Source organism: Lissotriton helveticus, chromosome 2_1 (genome assembly GCF_964261635.1).
Source record: "Lissotriton helveticus chromosome 2_1, aLisHel1.1, whole genome shotgun sequence".
NCBI classification, from domain to species: Eukaryota; Metazoa; Chordata; class Amphibia; order Caudata; family Salamandridae; genus Lissotriton; species Lissotriton helveticus.
Genome location: NC_136059.1, coordinates 1,243,926,568 through 1,243,941,537, shown reverse-complemented (window position 1 = coordinate 1,243,941,537; position 14,970 = coordinate 1,243,926,568). Strand labels below are relative to the sequence as shown.

The following is a 14,970-nucleotide window of genomic DNA, read 5'->3' as shown; positions in this document are numbered from 1 at the left end:
TCTCCAAAGACTCCATTACCCCTTCCCATGATAAGTGTGATAGTACTGGCCAGCTCCAGAAAGTGTATAGTAGGTTCCCAGTGTTGTTGGCGCATCTCAGACAATATTCAGTCAATTAGACCCATTCTGAATAGTCGTGCTCTAGTGAGGTATGCGCAAAGCTATAGCTTAAGTTGTGTAAGACAGAATTACGAGGCCACCACTGCTTCCCTGGAAGCCGCAACAGTCTCTTTCCAGTCTTCGTCTTCTAGCTGCCCCAAGTCCCGTGGCCAAGCCTCCAATTTTTCACAATGGATCTGGTTTATGATTTAACAGTGTTTGGTATTGTGCAGAAAATTTGTTAACTTTTTTTTTTTTTTGCGAATCTGTTTTATTGAATTTTGACATTAGCACAACATAGATCATATGAAATAGCAAGCCGTGTTGGGCGCCGCAGTCAACCTACAAGGCACAATAATATCATATAGCATTGTTACAGCTCACATTTGGAGTTATGTACAAAGCGGTCAGGCATGTGATTGACAGATATATTTGCGGCCCTTACTAGAAGACAGGTGAGGAGTGAGGGACAGGAAAAGATGGAGAGTAGGAAGTGATAGAGCGCGCGAGGCCACCCGACCAATAATATCGCCGTTTCCGGCTTCGGGCCCATATACTTCAAATCACCATATACATTAACCAGGTGACTTCACGAGCTCTACCAATTTGTGTGTGTTCTCTACTATTGTTTCTCAGTGTACCCGACTTACCATCCACCAACACGGGTACCTAATGACCACAATGAATCAGGGAGCTAGCTGAAAAGGAAAGGCAACAAAATACAAACCCAACCAATATCATTCAAATACTGTGTAAAATGACCACGGACAACTGGAAGTTTTAAAATGTTTATCTAAAGTTCGTTTCCGTTATGCATGAGGTATACAAGAATAAGGCATTCAATAACTAAAATAATGTAAATGATATAACTATAGAGAAATAAAGACAGGGTAACCATTGAAATACTGACATGAAATGCAATGGGAAAATACTATGCAAATTCAGTAATGTTTAAGCATGGACAGACTATGCATGTGTAACTATAGAAGGGCCTATAAAGAGTAACACGCTAAGCTTAAGGTGAAGGGACCTTTAAACAGTCTAGGTAAGGAGGTTCTAGACCATATCAGAAAATGACAAACTGCAATGCAAAATATAATTTCTAACCGGTGAGATGACATGGGAACACGTTTATGAGAAAGATTTGCAAATGACTTTCAATAGTTTGCGGAAAGACATGGAAAAAATAACATATGCAAAGGGTAACTTTATTGAAGCAAAAAGTCAGAAATTCAGGAGGTGCAAGATTTAAGAATTTCAGAGCAATATTTACCTAGACTGGTGTGGAAACCAAACCCTGGCCACGGGTCAGTTAAAGACAGGAAACCCTCAAGGAAGGATACCCCTCAAAGGACAGCAGGTGCAGAATGGACACCCAAGACAGGACAGGATACCCTCGGAATAGGAATCAGGACAGGACCCTCAGGACAGGACAGCAAACCCTCAGGACAGGACCGCTCAGGACAGGACCGCACCCGCAGTTTGGAAGCAACGCCTGCGCTCCACCCTCTCTGCAGCTATCGATCAAGACCCCGATTGGGTCAGCGAACTCCCAGCAAAGTGCTTCGCCAGCACTTTAAGGTTCAGTAAAACCTTAGTCTATGGTCAATTTCGGACAGAGTGCTCCGCAGCTCTCTATATCTTCAGTCACCTATTGAGTACGATGGGTCAGTGACAGGTCAGCTAAACCAGACAAGTCGGACCACTTCCCTAGGTGAACCCTAGGGTAGATATACTGTTTGGGGCAGTGTACCACCCCCCAATGTTGCAAAGTGTCAGAATCCCTCAATTTGGATTGGTCCTAAGGTAGGATTTGGGTAACACACCAATCATAATACAACATTTCAAGCCTGTATTTGCATACTTGGGTACCGCCTAGCTAGATTGGGGTTCCCATGAGAAACTACACGGCAAACAGTAGCGCAATATTACAATGTAACATATAAGGAGCCACATTCGCTGTTCTTGCAGGGCAGAGGTGACTTTCTCAGGAACATCTTGCCCATCACTGCCAACTGGCTGTGTTCCATCAGTCAAGGTCCACTGTGCCTCAGAAAGTTGCGCAGGCGCAGAAAGAACCTCCAAGATGGCTCTCTTCTCTCTCAGACCCCCATTCCCCGCGGTACATGAAAAGTAAGCGAAAACAAATTAATACATAATAATGTCATTATGAAAACACATCACATGGTTTGTACTTTAAACTTATCACCAAAAAATATACTTATGCAGTCTAAATGTTAGCTACATAAAACGATTGACAAGAGCGAACCGCACGAGCAGTATAAGCTATGTATTACGCATGCGCATGAATTTCCCTCCACTTCTGCAGACACGTCAGGACACGTGAGTGTGGCTGACGCATGCGCAGTAACTAAATACAAACGGCGGCCATTTTAAGTGACTCGAGTAAATTATTTTAGTAAAACACGTGCAAGCTTCTAAATCCTTATTCAAACTTAATATAAACGTTAGTAAGACATGCACTTGTTACCTCGTTACACATAAATGAGGTTCATGACTTCAGCAAGTCGCAAAATATGCGAAGCTTTGCTTCATCAGAAGGCAGAATGATCACATCATTGTCCACATATTGGGTGCCTTCCAGGGCACAAATGTTGGCGAATGTCCGTTGCCGCACATACGTGCAGGTACTGTCCCATGAAGCCAGTAGGAGCACTGGTGCTCAGCTGCGAATGAGTGCCAACAACAGATTCATTGTTAACGACAGAAACTAGGAACTGTACATGCAAAAGAAAAGGGGTAAACGAAATAAAAAGGAGGAGTGCACAGTGTAAACAACAAACATTTAAAATGTAGCCCGTCGACCCCCCTCTTCGTGTATTCGTAATCTACATGGTTCATAGCTCACATGTTCAACAGTGATTGACTGTTATCCCAGGCCTAGAGTGTGTGTCGACTGAGTTCCACAGGTAGTGTGTTCACCAGTAGGAGATCGATGCGGCACATACGCTGCTGTCACACACGCTGGAACGTTTGTTAACTTTTATGTCTGTGAGTAGAGTTTTTGCCTCCAGAGATGGCAATGCTGGTATTTCGGCGTTTGATGGCGGGTACAGTGTGAGTGTGTGGCGAAGCTGAAGATAGCAGAAGAACTGGGTGTGGTGCATTGATCAGACCCTCCAGGATTTCGCGGTTTGCCGCGAAATCGGCACTTTTGTTAAAATGCCGCGATTTTTACCGAAGTGCCTGCGAAATCGGCACTTTTGGTAAAAATCCTGCGATTTTAACAAAAGTGAGCCAAAATCCAGACATGCCCATCTAGCCCTACAATGCAATGCGGCGTTCTGAGCTTCACAAAAAGGCAGTGGCTACTGCGATTCACACGGGGTGCATACACACAATTCTCCAGCGGGAGTCTTAAAGCGAAACCGCGGCTCAGCTGCTGACACGCCCCTTCAGGCCTCACTGTTCATTGTCCTCGTTGAAGCGCTCGCCGCTCTTAACAGAGCTGGGCCAGGATTGGTGGAAAGAGGTGGGCCGTCAAAGTAGCAGCTGTTGCTTCACTTTTCGGCTGTATCGAGGAAGTATGTTCATACTTGGGTGTCTTGCATATTATCTATTCAACTAACATACTGCACGAGTCAGACTCGATTAAGGCTGCATCTGCCTGCCTGGAGCCAAGTACTGTGACAGTGCCACCGGATGCAAAATATATTTTCTAAATGTAAACAGAGCGCAAAATTAGACACAGCATGTCCACCATCAACAAGAAACTAACATGGACTGCGACCATGGGATGAGTATGAAATCATGTGGCAAGTGGTTGCAGCAGCACAAAACCTGCAAAATCAGTAGCACACAGTATGGTACTTGCATGAAGGGATACTGCACAAAATTGGAGAGTGCCTTCCCCTCTGATTGGACAGCTAAGAGGCATGAGCAGATCTCTCAGAGAGACCGATAAATGAGTCTTGGGATGTCCTCCGTGTCACCATAACATCTGGGAACCCTGCCAGGAACATTATAAATTAGAATAGACAGGTGGGGTAAGGGTGGATGCTACTTTTAACTCCTGATCCGGTATACGTTTGGTTAAAAGGAACACATCAAATCCAATAGAATTATATAGAATTACTCCGCAGGACTGCTCACGATCACGGCTTCACTTTATTTTGGCTTTAGAACCATTGATGTGGGCTATGAGAGAATCTAAAATGCTTGCTGGAATTATAGTTAATTATAGCCCCCGTCAGGTATCCGTGCAGGTCACCAAACCACACCCAAGCACTCCGGCCATATCAGAATGCACTGACATGGTTTAAGTGCATTCATAGCTTCATGTTGTTAAATAACTCAAGAAACAAAGAAATCTGTGTTTGTTGTAGGAAAAATGGCCAAATAAAATGCCGCAAAATTGCCACTAAATTTCCATTTTTGTGCCGCTAAATTTACTAATCCATGCCGCTATATCCTGGGGGGTCTGATTGATATTCAGTCTGTAGCTCCGTAAAGGACTTTATAGACCCCTTTGTGAAAGTGTCTCAGGGTGTTATGCCTATAGTGTCCCATTTGGCAAAGCATTTATGCTTGGGGAAGTCTAATCCCCTGCAATAGCAGGGTCTCCAGTGTGAGTCTGTTGGCCCATCCTGTGGCCTTCGTGGCCGCTCTCCAAATGGTCTGCACTACTCTGGTAGAGAGGGAGGTAGATCACCGCCTTATAGGAAGTGTGCGAGACAGTCCCGACATACTACCCCAACCTCTACTGCGTAGGCTTCGTCCCCAAGCCCATCGAACCACCAGTCGTCGAGCACTGAAAGGTGGGCCTCTCTGTAAAATGACATCCAATCCGGGGTAGCTATAACGTCTTTAGAGGTCGGTCTGCAACATTTCTTTAGATGAATTTGGAGCTTATAAACCCAGACTGATGGGGATGAACAAGTTTCCCAATCACCCCAGCTAATGGCCCACACCTTGACCTCTGTATTCAGGAGTGACATTGGCCTATACTCTTCGCATCTTGTACCCTGCAGACCCGGCTTTGGGAGCACTATTTCTGCTGGGGGGAGGTTGCTGGACAATCAACGCACCTTCAGGGCCTCCATAAAAAGTCTGCAGCAGGAGCGGGCCTACCTGGTTGTAATGAATGTGCTTTTCGCTAAAAGAACACACCCTAAAAGGCAAGGCAAAACTCAGCACTTCCTTAAGGCGAGGTAAGAGAACACACCGAAATATAGGTAAAATAACATATACAAGTTTATTAATGCAGCATTTTAATAAGGCAGGCCGAATATATCAATCATGGCAGACTCCAAAATGTCAAATGAATGATTAAATGAACAATTGAAATAGAATGCAATATGTACACAGATAGCACAGAATAGAAAATATATACAAGAGAGAGAGTGATTAGGAACACCTCACCGATTGAATTTCCATCATCCTTGCCCACTCAAGCTGTAGGAAGTCCGTCAAACAGCCCCAGTAGGAGTTTCAATCAGGACCCAACTTCCGTCATCCCCACAGCAATACATCTATTCTGTGGTTAACTTCCCACCTGGCCCCCTCGGCTCACAGCTTAAATATCATTACTAAACGTAGGACAAAGCTTCTAGAAAACCCTGCCCCTTTCTCATTGGAAAAAACCGAGCAGGCTGTACCAGTCTGCATCAAGGCCAAGACAGTGGCTGGCCAAGCCTCTGTATTTTGACTCTGAGACAGAGTTGTACATTCCAAAGATAATATCCACTTCACTCTGGTCCGTGAGGTGCGAAAAACAAGTGAGGAGCAGAAAGACCTTGAATATGAATTGCAAGCACTGCTGTGTAGGCAGGAGCAAGGCAAAGTCAGACATGAGGCCATATCAAAGCCAATAGTAAGAACTCATAATTCCGTGCAGCAGAAGCAAGGCAAAGTCAAAAAGCAAGATGCCATGAGGCCATGTCAAAGCCAGAAGTCTGAACTCATCAGCAAAGCCAGAAAGCAAGATGACATGAGGCCATGTCAAAGCCAATAGTAAGCACTTATAATTTAAATGTACTGTTCTACTCTGTGACCGCTCTCACTAAAAGACCGCAAGATCACAGAAGAGAAGCAGGCATATGTAGGACCGTCTCATATATCTAGGCTGAGGAAAAATAACACTAAAGTCAGTTAAAATGGTCGTAGTTAAAGGTTATCATAGGGTGCCAAACCACAAGAGTGGCTCTTTCATTACACTGGGGTAACTGCAGCTTCCAAAATTCCGCAGGCAACCCATTGGGTCCCAGTGCTTTGTCCTTTTGAAGTTTACACAAGGGCCTCTTCCCATTTCCTCTAGGGTAATGTCAGCCTCTAGCATATCTCTGTCCGTATGTTCCAAACGGGTCACCGGGAGGTCTGTGACAAATTGCTTCAGCTCCTCAAGTGTAGCCTTCTGTTCAGGACTATGGAGACACTGGTAATATGCAGCGAAGGGGCCCGGGATGGATGCACTCCCAGTTATGTGTAAGCCCAGGTCAGATTTAATGGAGGATATAGGATCCTCTGTAGCATTAGAAGTACACACCTGATGTACGGTTTTACTGACTTTATCCCCCATTGGTATATCTGACTGAGTGGCATCCATGCTTCACGGGCCTTATGCATGTGGTCCTGTCTCAGAAATGTCTGAGTGTGTATGGAGTTCCTCAGGGTCTTCTGCTGTGGCCAGGTATTGTCATTCTATCTTGGCTATCTGATGTTCCAGGTCTTGTTCGGTTTTTTTGGGTTCGTCCTTGCAGGCCCATTGCATAACTGATTAACTCCCACGTCAGGCATTGCTCTCCCATTTGCTGGCAAGCCACACAAACCTCATGGTTCTGCAGACACCAGTGACTCGTACGTCACTGCAGGCCTCTCGGGCCCCCAGAGCAAGCTGAGCAGCTTTAGCGAGTGATTGGACACTCGCTTTGCCACAATCTGAATGGAAAGCACCCTATGTCTCTCCCCCTTAGGGAGAAGGAAGTAATCAAGGCGGGAGAAAGATATATATGTGTGTGTGTGAGAAGCAGATGTAGCGATGCTCCAGTGGGTGGTGCTTTCACCATACATCCTGTAGGGACCTGTAGTGTACACATGTGGCCTGAATAGTTAGGCATGACTGTGTGGCAGTTATAGAGGAACGATCCTGGCCCTGGTCATTGACCCCTTGGGGTGTCCCACCCAGTATCAACGGGGCCGCTGGAAGCTCCAGGATGAGTCAACTCTAGGATGTTACAAATTCCTCTATTAGTAGGTAAGAGGCGTAAATGCAGATTGGAAAAATCTGGGCCCCCTGTAATGTTTCAGTCACCGCCATATAATGCCCCAGAGCATCATGCCACACCTTGGACACCTCCAGGGGGACGTGTTGAAGGGTTAGGATGGTTACTCCGCTAGATCCACAGTGAAGCTCAAATGGAACACCTTCAAGCACCCCCTACGTGCTAGGAAGGGACAGTGGTTGCCCATTAAGTGGGTCTCCTGTACAAAGAGTCTGCCTGGATTGTTTTTTTGTGCCGACCTGCGGACCAACTCCACTTGATTTTGTCCAGGGCGCCATTGACGTTCCATAAAAGGACACGTAGCCTCCCTGCGAAGGTGGGTTGTTGTGTATGAGCCTCTTAAATGTGCCAGAGATAAGTTCAAACAAAAAAAACAAACATTAACTTCCCTCTCCTGGGCCAACCCCCCCCCATACTTCCCCCAACTAGAAGTGCAGCTAGTGGTGCAGCCTTGATAATTATACAGCCTGGGAGAATTAAGCTGTCCGCCATTTGGTTTGTAATAGAATGACAAGTCCTTATTGTATTATTATTTGAAGCCACAGTATGTGCTCATTGTCCAGACTGCCAGCGCGGACCTATTGATAATGCCATTCAGCAGCAAAATGAAATTTTCAGAAGAACGCAGAGCTTTGTAAAGTATCTGATCCATGGGCAGTCTATCATAGAATACCATAAGGTAGAGGAAACCTGATTCTCTTCCAGTTTATACAAGCACCCCATACTGTTACATGAATGAATGAGGCTCCTCAGATACATTATATCACATTGGAACAGTAAGATGTTAGGATAGAACAGTGTAATAGAATAACATTGTGTGGCTTTTCAACATAGATTATCAGCTTGGGCAGATCCTGCGTATTGCAATTGCTGCATCTTCAGAATATACCCCTGGAATTATACAATATTGGCCTGAATTTTCACTCATGAATTATTGTTTAGATCAGGGTAGATGACACTTGAGATGAGACTGAAAGGGCAGTGTATCTTCTGCCCACTCCATCCTCGTTTTACTAGATATCTGCTCATTAATTAAATGCCCTCACCACTGTTGTATTTTCTCCTTTCTTTCCTCTCCAGACAGCAGCCAAGGGCTTTTTTCATTTCTTCTCTTACCCCTTTACTCCCTTTGTGCAGTATTTTTCAATTTTAGATCTATTATTTGTATTTTTGCTTATGTTTTCTTTCTAATTCCTGATTTTTACTGTTTAAAGTTGTAATGAGTTTGGTTATACCTTTCTTGTTACAGGGTATAATACATACTTTTTGAACCCCTTTTCTCAAACTGCAAAACCATACCACTGACATTTGTTCTTTTAGTTTGGATTAGGAGCTCTAATGCCTACTTCACACATGCATAAAAGGTGTGTTACTAACTAAGTCACTGAACAACTATGTTGTTAACTATATAAGTTTGTAACAATTAGGTTTAAGAATAGTTGTTGCTACCGGTCAAGTGGACCATCAAAAACTTTGTGTATTTTTTAAATTTTGCCATTTAAACATTCAGTAAGTTAATAGAAATGACATAGAACCTAGTGTGGTACACCAAATGGAATGTTGGGAGCTGGAGCGGTAATGAGAATACTTATTTTGTGGGCTAGAACTACTGTTATAGGCCTTCTTGGGAAGTATTTGACAGCTTCCAGCTCCGTATCATTCAGGTGTTCTCTGTCTCGTTCTGCTTCTATATAGTCCCCACCTCTTTAATGAACCCTCTACTCCACCATGCTTCATCTTAGTGTACACAGAAAGTGATCACAGGGTATTCCTCAGAATATGGGTAGTATACCCAGTATATAAGTGCAATCTGTTTTATGGATTAATTTGAATTTAACAATAAGTAATTTGAGAAGTGTGTTTGCATCCTCTCCGAGCTATTATCTCATTCAATAAACAGACAATGAGTCCAAACTCCATACAATGAGTAATATTGTTATGACCAATTAATTTATTGATACTTAGGTAGTCATCAAAGAAAGTGTGAAGTGAAGGTATTCTGCTTGTGAGTTGTAAACACATTGAGACAAATAGACACAATAACTACAATATAAGCAAATTCAAGACTTGCTGCAACAGTTTTTTTAGATTAATAAGAGGGATTGTGAAATTACTGTCCTTTGGTAACTAATCCAGAGTGAAGACCAGGTGATATATTTTGCTGATATTTTGACTCCTTTAGTGGATAACGGTCAGTATTGTCTTTTTCAGGATGGTGGCAGTGGTGCACGTCAATCAATTAGAATTGAAAAATAATTTGATCTGTCCTAGAGTTCCAGGGCCACCCTGCAGCAAACTACTTGGGCAATAGTTCATTGCAGTCGGCAACCAGGTATGAGATCCTTGTGAGGCCCTGAACAAATTCCATTACTGAATATAACTGCCACATGCAGGTTCTTTTGCTTTGAGAAGAGCCAGCAGATTCAGGTAGTATAGGCAAGACGGTTCAAACTCAGAGTGGGCATCTTGCAAATTGGTTTCCCTGATGGCAGTACAGCTCCGGCTATCTTTCCGGTGTGCTGTTAACTTGAAACCTGCTTTCTTCACAGGCGTGGTGTGCCTTATTAATTGTGTTGCCTTTTTGTTTAGCTGATATTATTTGCCCAACAGTGTCTAATTCATTAATTGATAGCAGAAGCTATTTGGCAGCTGTGCACATCCCTCTCTGTCAGTGTGTGGAAAATTGTGCCTGCTATAGATTTTATTATTTATTTCCTAGTAGAACTGGGCTAGTGAGCTCCTCAATGACAATGCTGCACTGTGTGCTTTTACCCAAATTTCCCTCTCACTTCGCTGCCCTTTCACCTGCGGAGGCGAACAGTATCGCATTCACAGTTGCCAACTGAGGGTTGAAATGGGAAAGGCTGTTTTTTTCTCCACGCATCTACCCCAAATGTATGACGAGACTGATGCTACACCAGCATCCACCTTCAAGTAGGCAGTGACGAAAGGGTGTAAATGTCTGCTCAGGAAGAGATTACCAGGAGATGGGATTTGATTAAGTTCCAAACATGATACCCAAAACATTCTATCTAATCCCAGCTGTTAAGATCATATGTAGTAGTTGGAGATTTTTTATGTATTCATTTTATGTTGCAATCCTATGGCTGCCAATTTTAAGGCAGTCACTTTTTTTAGGTCTCGTCCTATTAATCGCGCAAGCCATAATAGGACGAGAGTATTGAGGGCAAAACAAGCTCTGAAACCACCAGGCGGATTACATCGAGTGCATGTGCATGTGCATGTGCTCGTGAACGCCCTTACCATTTGCTCCCCGAGCCGCCTGCCTCTGAGAGCTTCACTTCAAAGGCATCCGCTCCCCAGCCCCCTGCTTCACACTTTTCACGGCCGCCAGGCCGTGTCTCGCATTTCTCCCCCCCCCCCCTCCGAGCTTGTTTTCCTTTGGGTGAGAGCTTGTTTATTTTATTTTGCGGCCGCCAATGCTTGTTTATCTACCCTTCGGGTGTAGTGATTTAGCAGTTCAATCTAAACTCCTTCCGCCCGACTGGTAACCTTTCCCTGTCGGAGCTTAACAGCAATGAATGTTCCCCCCACTCCCCAATCATTGGCATGCCTGACTCCGCACGGCTCAATCCGCTGCTGCCTGCTGCCGATTTCACACGTCAGTCAGTTTAGAGGTGACCAAACTTGACTCTCATTATCATACGCTCCAGGTGCAGGCAAGCCCAGGTTTGCGTCCCATAAGTTTACTTTCCTCCAAATTATTGTTAGCACGTCTATAAATCATTGTCTCAGTCTGTGTATGGACAGTTTAAATATGGAGGGAACAGGCACGAACCACTGTGGAGGAGATGCACGCCATGTCTAGCCCTGACATGGCCTTAAAAGATCAATTCCCAGGCCCCCTGTAGTTGTACTGACGTAATCCGCAGCCCTGCCCTTCCTGGTGGATTTCTCTGCCACTATCTCAAGCTCGCAAACGGTATTCAATGGAGCTGAAGGAGTAGTTTCTGTCCTGTAACTCCAGTTCTGTAGTAGGGGTATCTCTGTTATAGTCATAATCTAGTGAATAGTCCCGCCCATGTGCGTGGACCCCGGAGCAATCAAAAATAATCTCTTACAGTGTCAAAAAATGCAGAAAATGCATAGACACTTAAGAGAGAATTTAAAGACAGATAATGCAGCCAAAAAGGCTACACTGTCCAGTACTTCAACTAGAAATTCCACCATAAAATCCACAAAACAGCAAAGCCTGTACAGATTTCCCTTGCTTAACAGCAAAATCCCTCAGGAATGATAGAGAGAAGAACCTGGACAGACAAGCCCCATAGGCTGCCATTATGTGGCTTAATTAGGATACTGTGCCTTTAAGGAACCTTCCAGAACCTTCTCCCAGTATCCCAGAATGCATAGCAGGTCCAACTTAGTTTCAGTTCTTTTTGAAGGCGTAGAAAACGCCAGACCTGTAGCATTATGAACATGAATAACTCTCCACCGGGGAGGCGGGAGGGCGCTTATGACTATAACAGAGATACCCCTACTACAGAACTGGAGTTACAGGACAGAAACTACTCCTTCTGTAGTAGGGGATCTCTGTGTATAGTCATAATCTAGTGAATAGAATGGCAAGCCCATCCCCACACCAAGCGGCGGTGGAGAATAAAATAACGCCACTACTGTGCGAACAGATTCCGCAGCAAAGCCTGCCCAACCTGAGCGTCTGCCCTGGCATCAGAGTCCAGGCAGTAATGCTTAGCAAAGGTATGGACCGACTTCCAAGTGGCCGCCTTGCAGATCTCTGCAATGGGTACATTACGGAGCATAGCTGTCGTAGCAGCTTTGCCCCTGGTGGAATGAGCCTTAGGTTTGCCCCCTAAGGTCTTATTAGCTTTGTAGTAACACAACTGTATGCAGGACACAATCCACCTCGAGATGGACTGTTTAGAGGTAGCAAGACCAGTCCTGACTGAGCCATAATTGATGAACAATTGGTCTGACCTACGAATATCTTTAGTCTTCTCAAGATAAAACTTCAGCACCCTCCGCACATCCAGGGAATGCAAAGACCTTTCCGCTGGAGATGAAGGGTTCTGAAAGAACGTAGGCAAAGTGATAGTCTGATTGATATGAAAATCAGAAACAACCTTGGGAAGAAACTTAGGGTGAGTACGCATAACAACTTTAGCATTATGAAATACAGTATAAGGTTCTTGGCAACACAATGCCTGAATCTCACTCACCCTGCGGGCCGATGTAATGGCAACGAGGAACGCCGCCTTCCAGGACAGGTGCTGCAACGAAGCCTTATGAATGGGTTCAAAAGGCTCCTTCATCAATCTGGACAGCACCACATTCAGGTCCCATGAAGGCGAAGGAAGCCTGACAGGAGGGAACACTTTCTTCAAGCCTTCCAAAAAATCTTTGATCACAGGGATCTGGAAAAAGGAAGTCTGTGAAGGGCCTTTCCTGTAGGCAGTCAAAGCAGCCAGATGAACCTTAATGGAATGGACATTAAGGCCCGACTGCGCCAGATGTAGCAGATATGGAAGGATGACATCTTCCTTGCATGTCGTAGGGTCATAGCTCTTAGACCTACACCAGATGCAAAACCTCTTCCACTTGTAAGCATAGGAAGTCCTAGTGGAAGGACGTTTAGACTCCTTCAGTATGTCCATACAATCCTCTGGGAGATTCAGATGGCCATATTGCACTATTTCAGGAGCCATGCCGCCAAACTCAAAGACGAGAGGTTGGGGTGCACCATCCGCCCCCCGAACTTCGTGAGAAGGTCCGGCCTGCACGGCAGCTTCACGTGAGGAAGGAGAGAACGGTGGAGCAGGTCCGTGAACCACCACTGTCTGGGCCATTCCGGGGCAATCAGAATCATTCTCGCCCTGGATTGGGACAGCTTGATGAGAACCGCCGGAATCAGGGGAATTGGTGGAAAAGCGTACAGAAAGCTGTTCGACCAGTTGATCCATAACGCGTTCCCCAGCGTCCCCGGCTGGTAGTACCTGGAGGCGAAGCCTCGGCATTTGCTGTTTTCGGCGGTGGCGAACAGATCTACGTCTGGAGTTCCCCACCTTGCGAAGACTTCTCCTAGTACTTCGTCGTTTATGACCCATTCGTGGTTTTCCTGAATGAGTCTGCTCAGTTCGTCTGCCTGAACATTCTGCACACCTGGCAGATGGGTGGCCGTTATCGACAGTCCTCGAGCCAGAAGCCAGCGCCAGATCGCCTGCGCCTCCTGCGACAGAGTGCGCGATCTCGAGCCCCCCTGCTTGTTGAGGTAATACATCGTTGTCGTGTTGTCCGTCTGAACAAGCAGAGAGTTGGTCTGAAAGGACGGATGAAAGGCCTTCAGTGCCAAGTGAACAGCTCTCAGTTCCAGGAAATTGATGTGGTACGTGGACTCCGTCGGGGACCACGCCCCTTGAATTTGCAGGTCTCCGGAGTGCGCCCCCCAGCCTTGGAGAGACGCATCCGTCACGATGGTCTGTGTGGGAATGTCCTTGTGGAAGGGAACCCCTCTGAGGAGATTCTCCTTCGAGCACCACCACTTCAGAGACTGAAGAGCATGTAGAGACAGTCGTATCTTGTCGTCCCAAGAACCTCTCCTCTGGTCCCACTGATCCTCCAAGCACTCCTGCAGAGGTCTCATCTGTAGCCGTGCGTGAGGAGTGAGGAAGATGCAAGAGGCCATCGATCCCAGCAGAGAAGACACCGTCCTCACTGTCGTAGACGGAGGGTCCATGAGAGCCTGAGCCTTCCGAAGGAGTGATAAACGTCGCTCTTCCGAAGGAGACACGCTTGCTGACAGCGTATTGATGGAGGCTCCCAAGTACTGGATGCACTGGACCGGAATCGGGACCGACTTGGACATGTTGATGTGCAACCCCAGCTTGTTCAAGAGAACGCACGTCTTCTGGAAGTGTGCTTGAGCTTCCGAGAAGGAGGAGGCCTTGATCAACCAATCGTCCAGGTACGGGTAGACAAACACCTTGTTCTTCCGCAGGTGTGCTGCTACCACTGCCATACATTTCGAGAATGTCCTGGGTGCAGACTTCAGCCCGAAGGGTAGCACCGTGTACTGATAGTGATTGGCGCCGACTTGAAATCGCAGAAACTTCCTGTGTTTGCATGCAATGGGCACGTGGAAGTATGCGTCCTGTAGATCTATGGCACACATCCAATCTCCACGTTGCAGCTGAGGGTAGATCTGATGCAACGACAGCATGCAAAACTTTTCTCTGCGAATCCACTTGTTTGCCTGTCGCAAATCCAGAATGGGCCTGAACTCGTTTTTGTCCTTCTTGCGGACAAGAAAGAACCGAGAGTAAAGACCTCTTCCTCTTTGAGACAGAGGTACGCCTTCGATCGCCCTCTTCCTTAGCAGAATGTCCGCCTCCGCCTGAAGCTCGCGCAGTTGATACTGCGAGCTGACGGGAGGAATCGATGGAGGAGGGCTGGTGAAACGTAGACTGTATCCATTGCAAACAATATTCAGCACCCACTTGTCCTGAGTAATTTTTCTCCACTCTGCCAGAAAAAAATTGAACGCTTCCCCCCACCGGAGCGGGTAACGGACGAGGGGGAAGTAACAGCTCAGGGACGGGACCCGGCCGGGCCCTTGGTCGCGGTAGAGGACTGTTGACGACCTCTACCACCT

The 14,970-nt window shown here is 46.0% G+C and overlaps 1 protein-coding gene across 34 annotated transcripts in view; it reads left to right on the top strand.

Annotated features, from left to right (window-relative positions):
- The window catches only part of SEC31A (SEC31 homolog A, COPII component), a 439,339-nt gene that overhangs the window by 31,195 nt on the left and 393,174 nt on the right, over positions 1–14,970 (top strand). For 4 of the 34 annotated variants that reach the window (XM_078676174.1, XM_078676181.1, XM_078676173.1 and 1 more), the window contains exon 1: positions 9,557–9,672. The exons of the other annotated variants lie outside the window; for them this stretch is intronic. The gene's annotated coding sequence lies outside the window, so the exon portion shown is untranslated. Of the gene's footprint in view, positions 1–9,556; positions 9,673–14,970 lie in introns of those variants that run through there. 34 annotated transcript variants of the gene reach the window in all.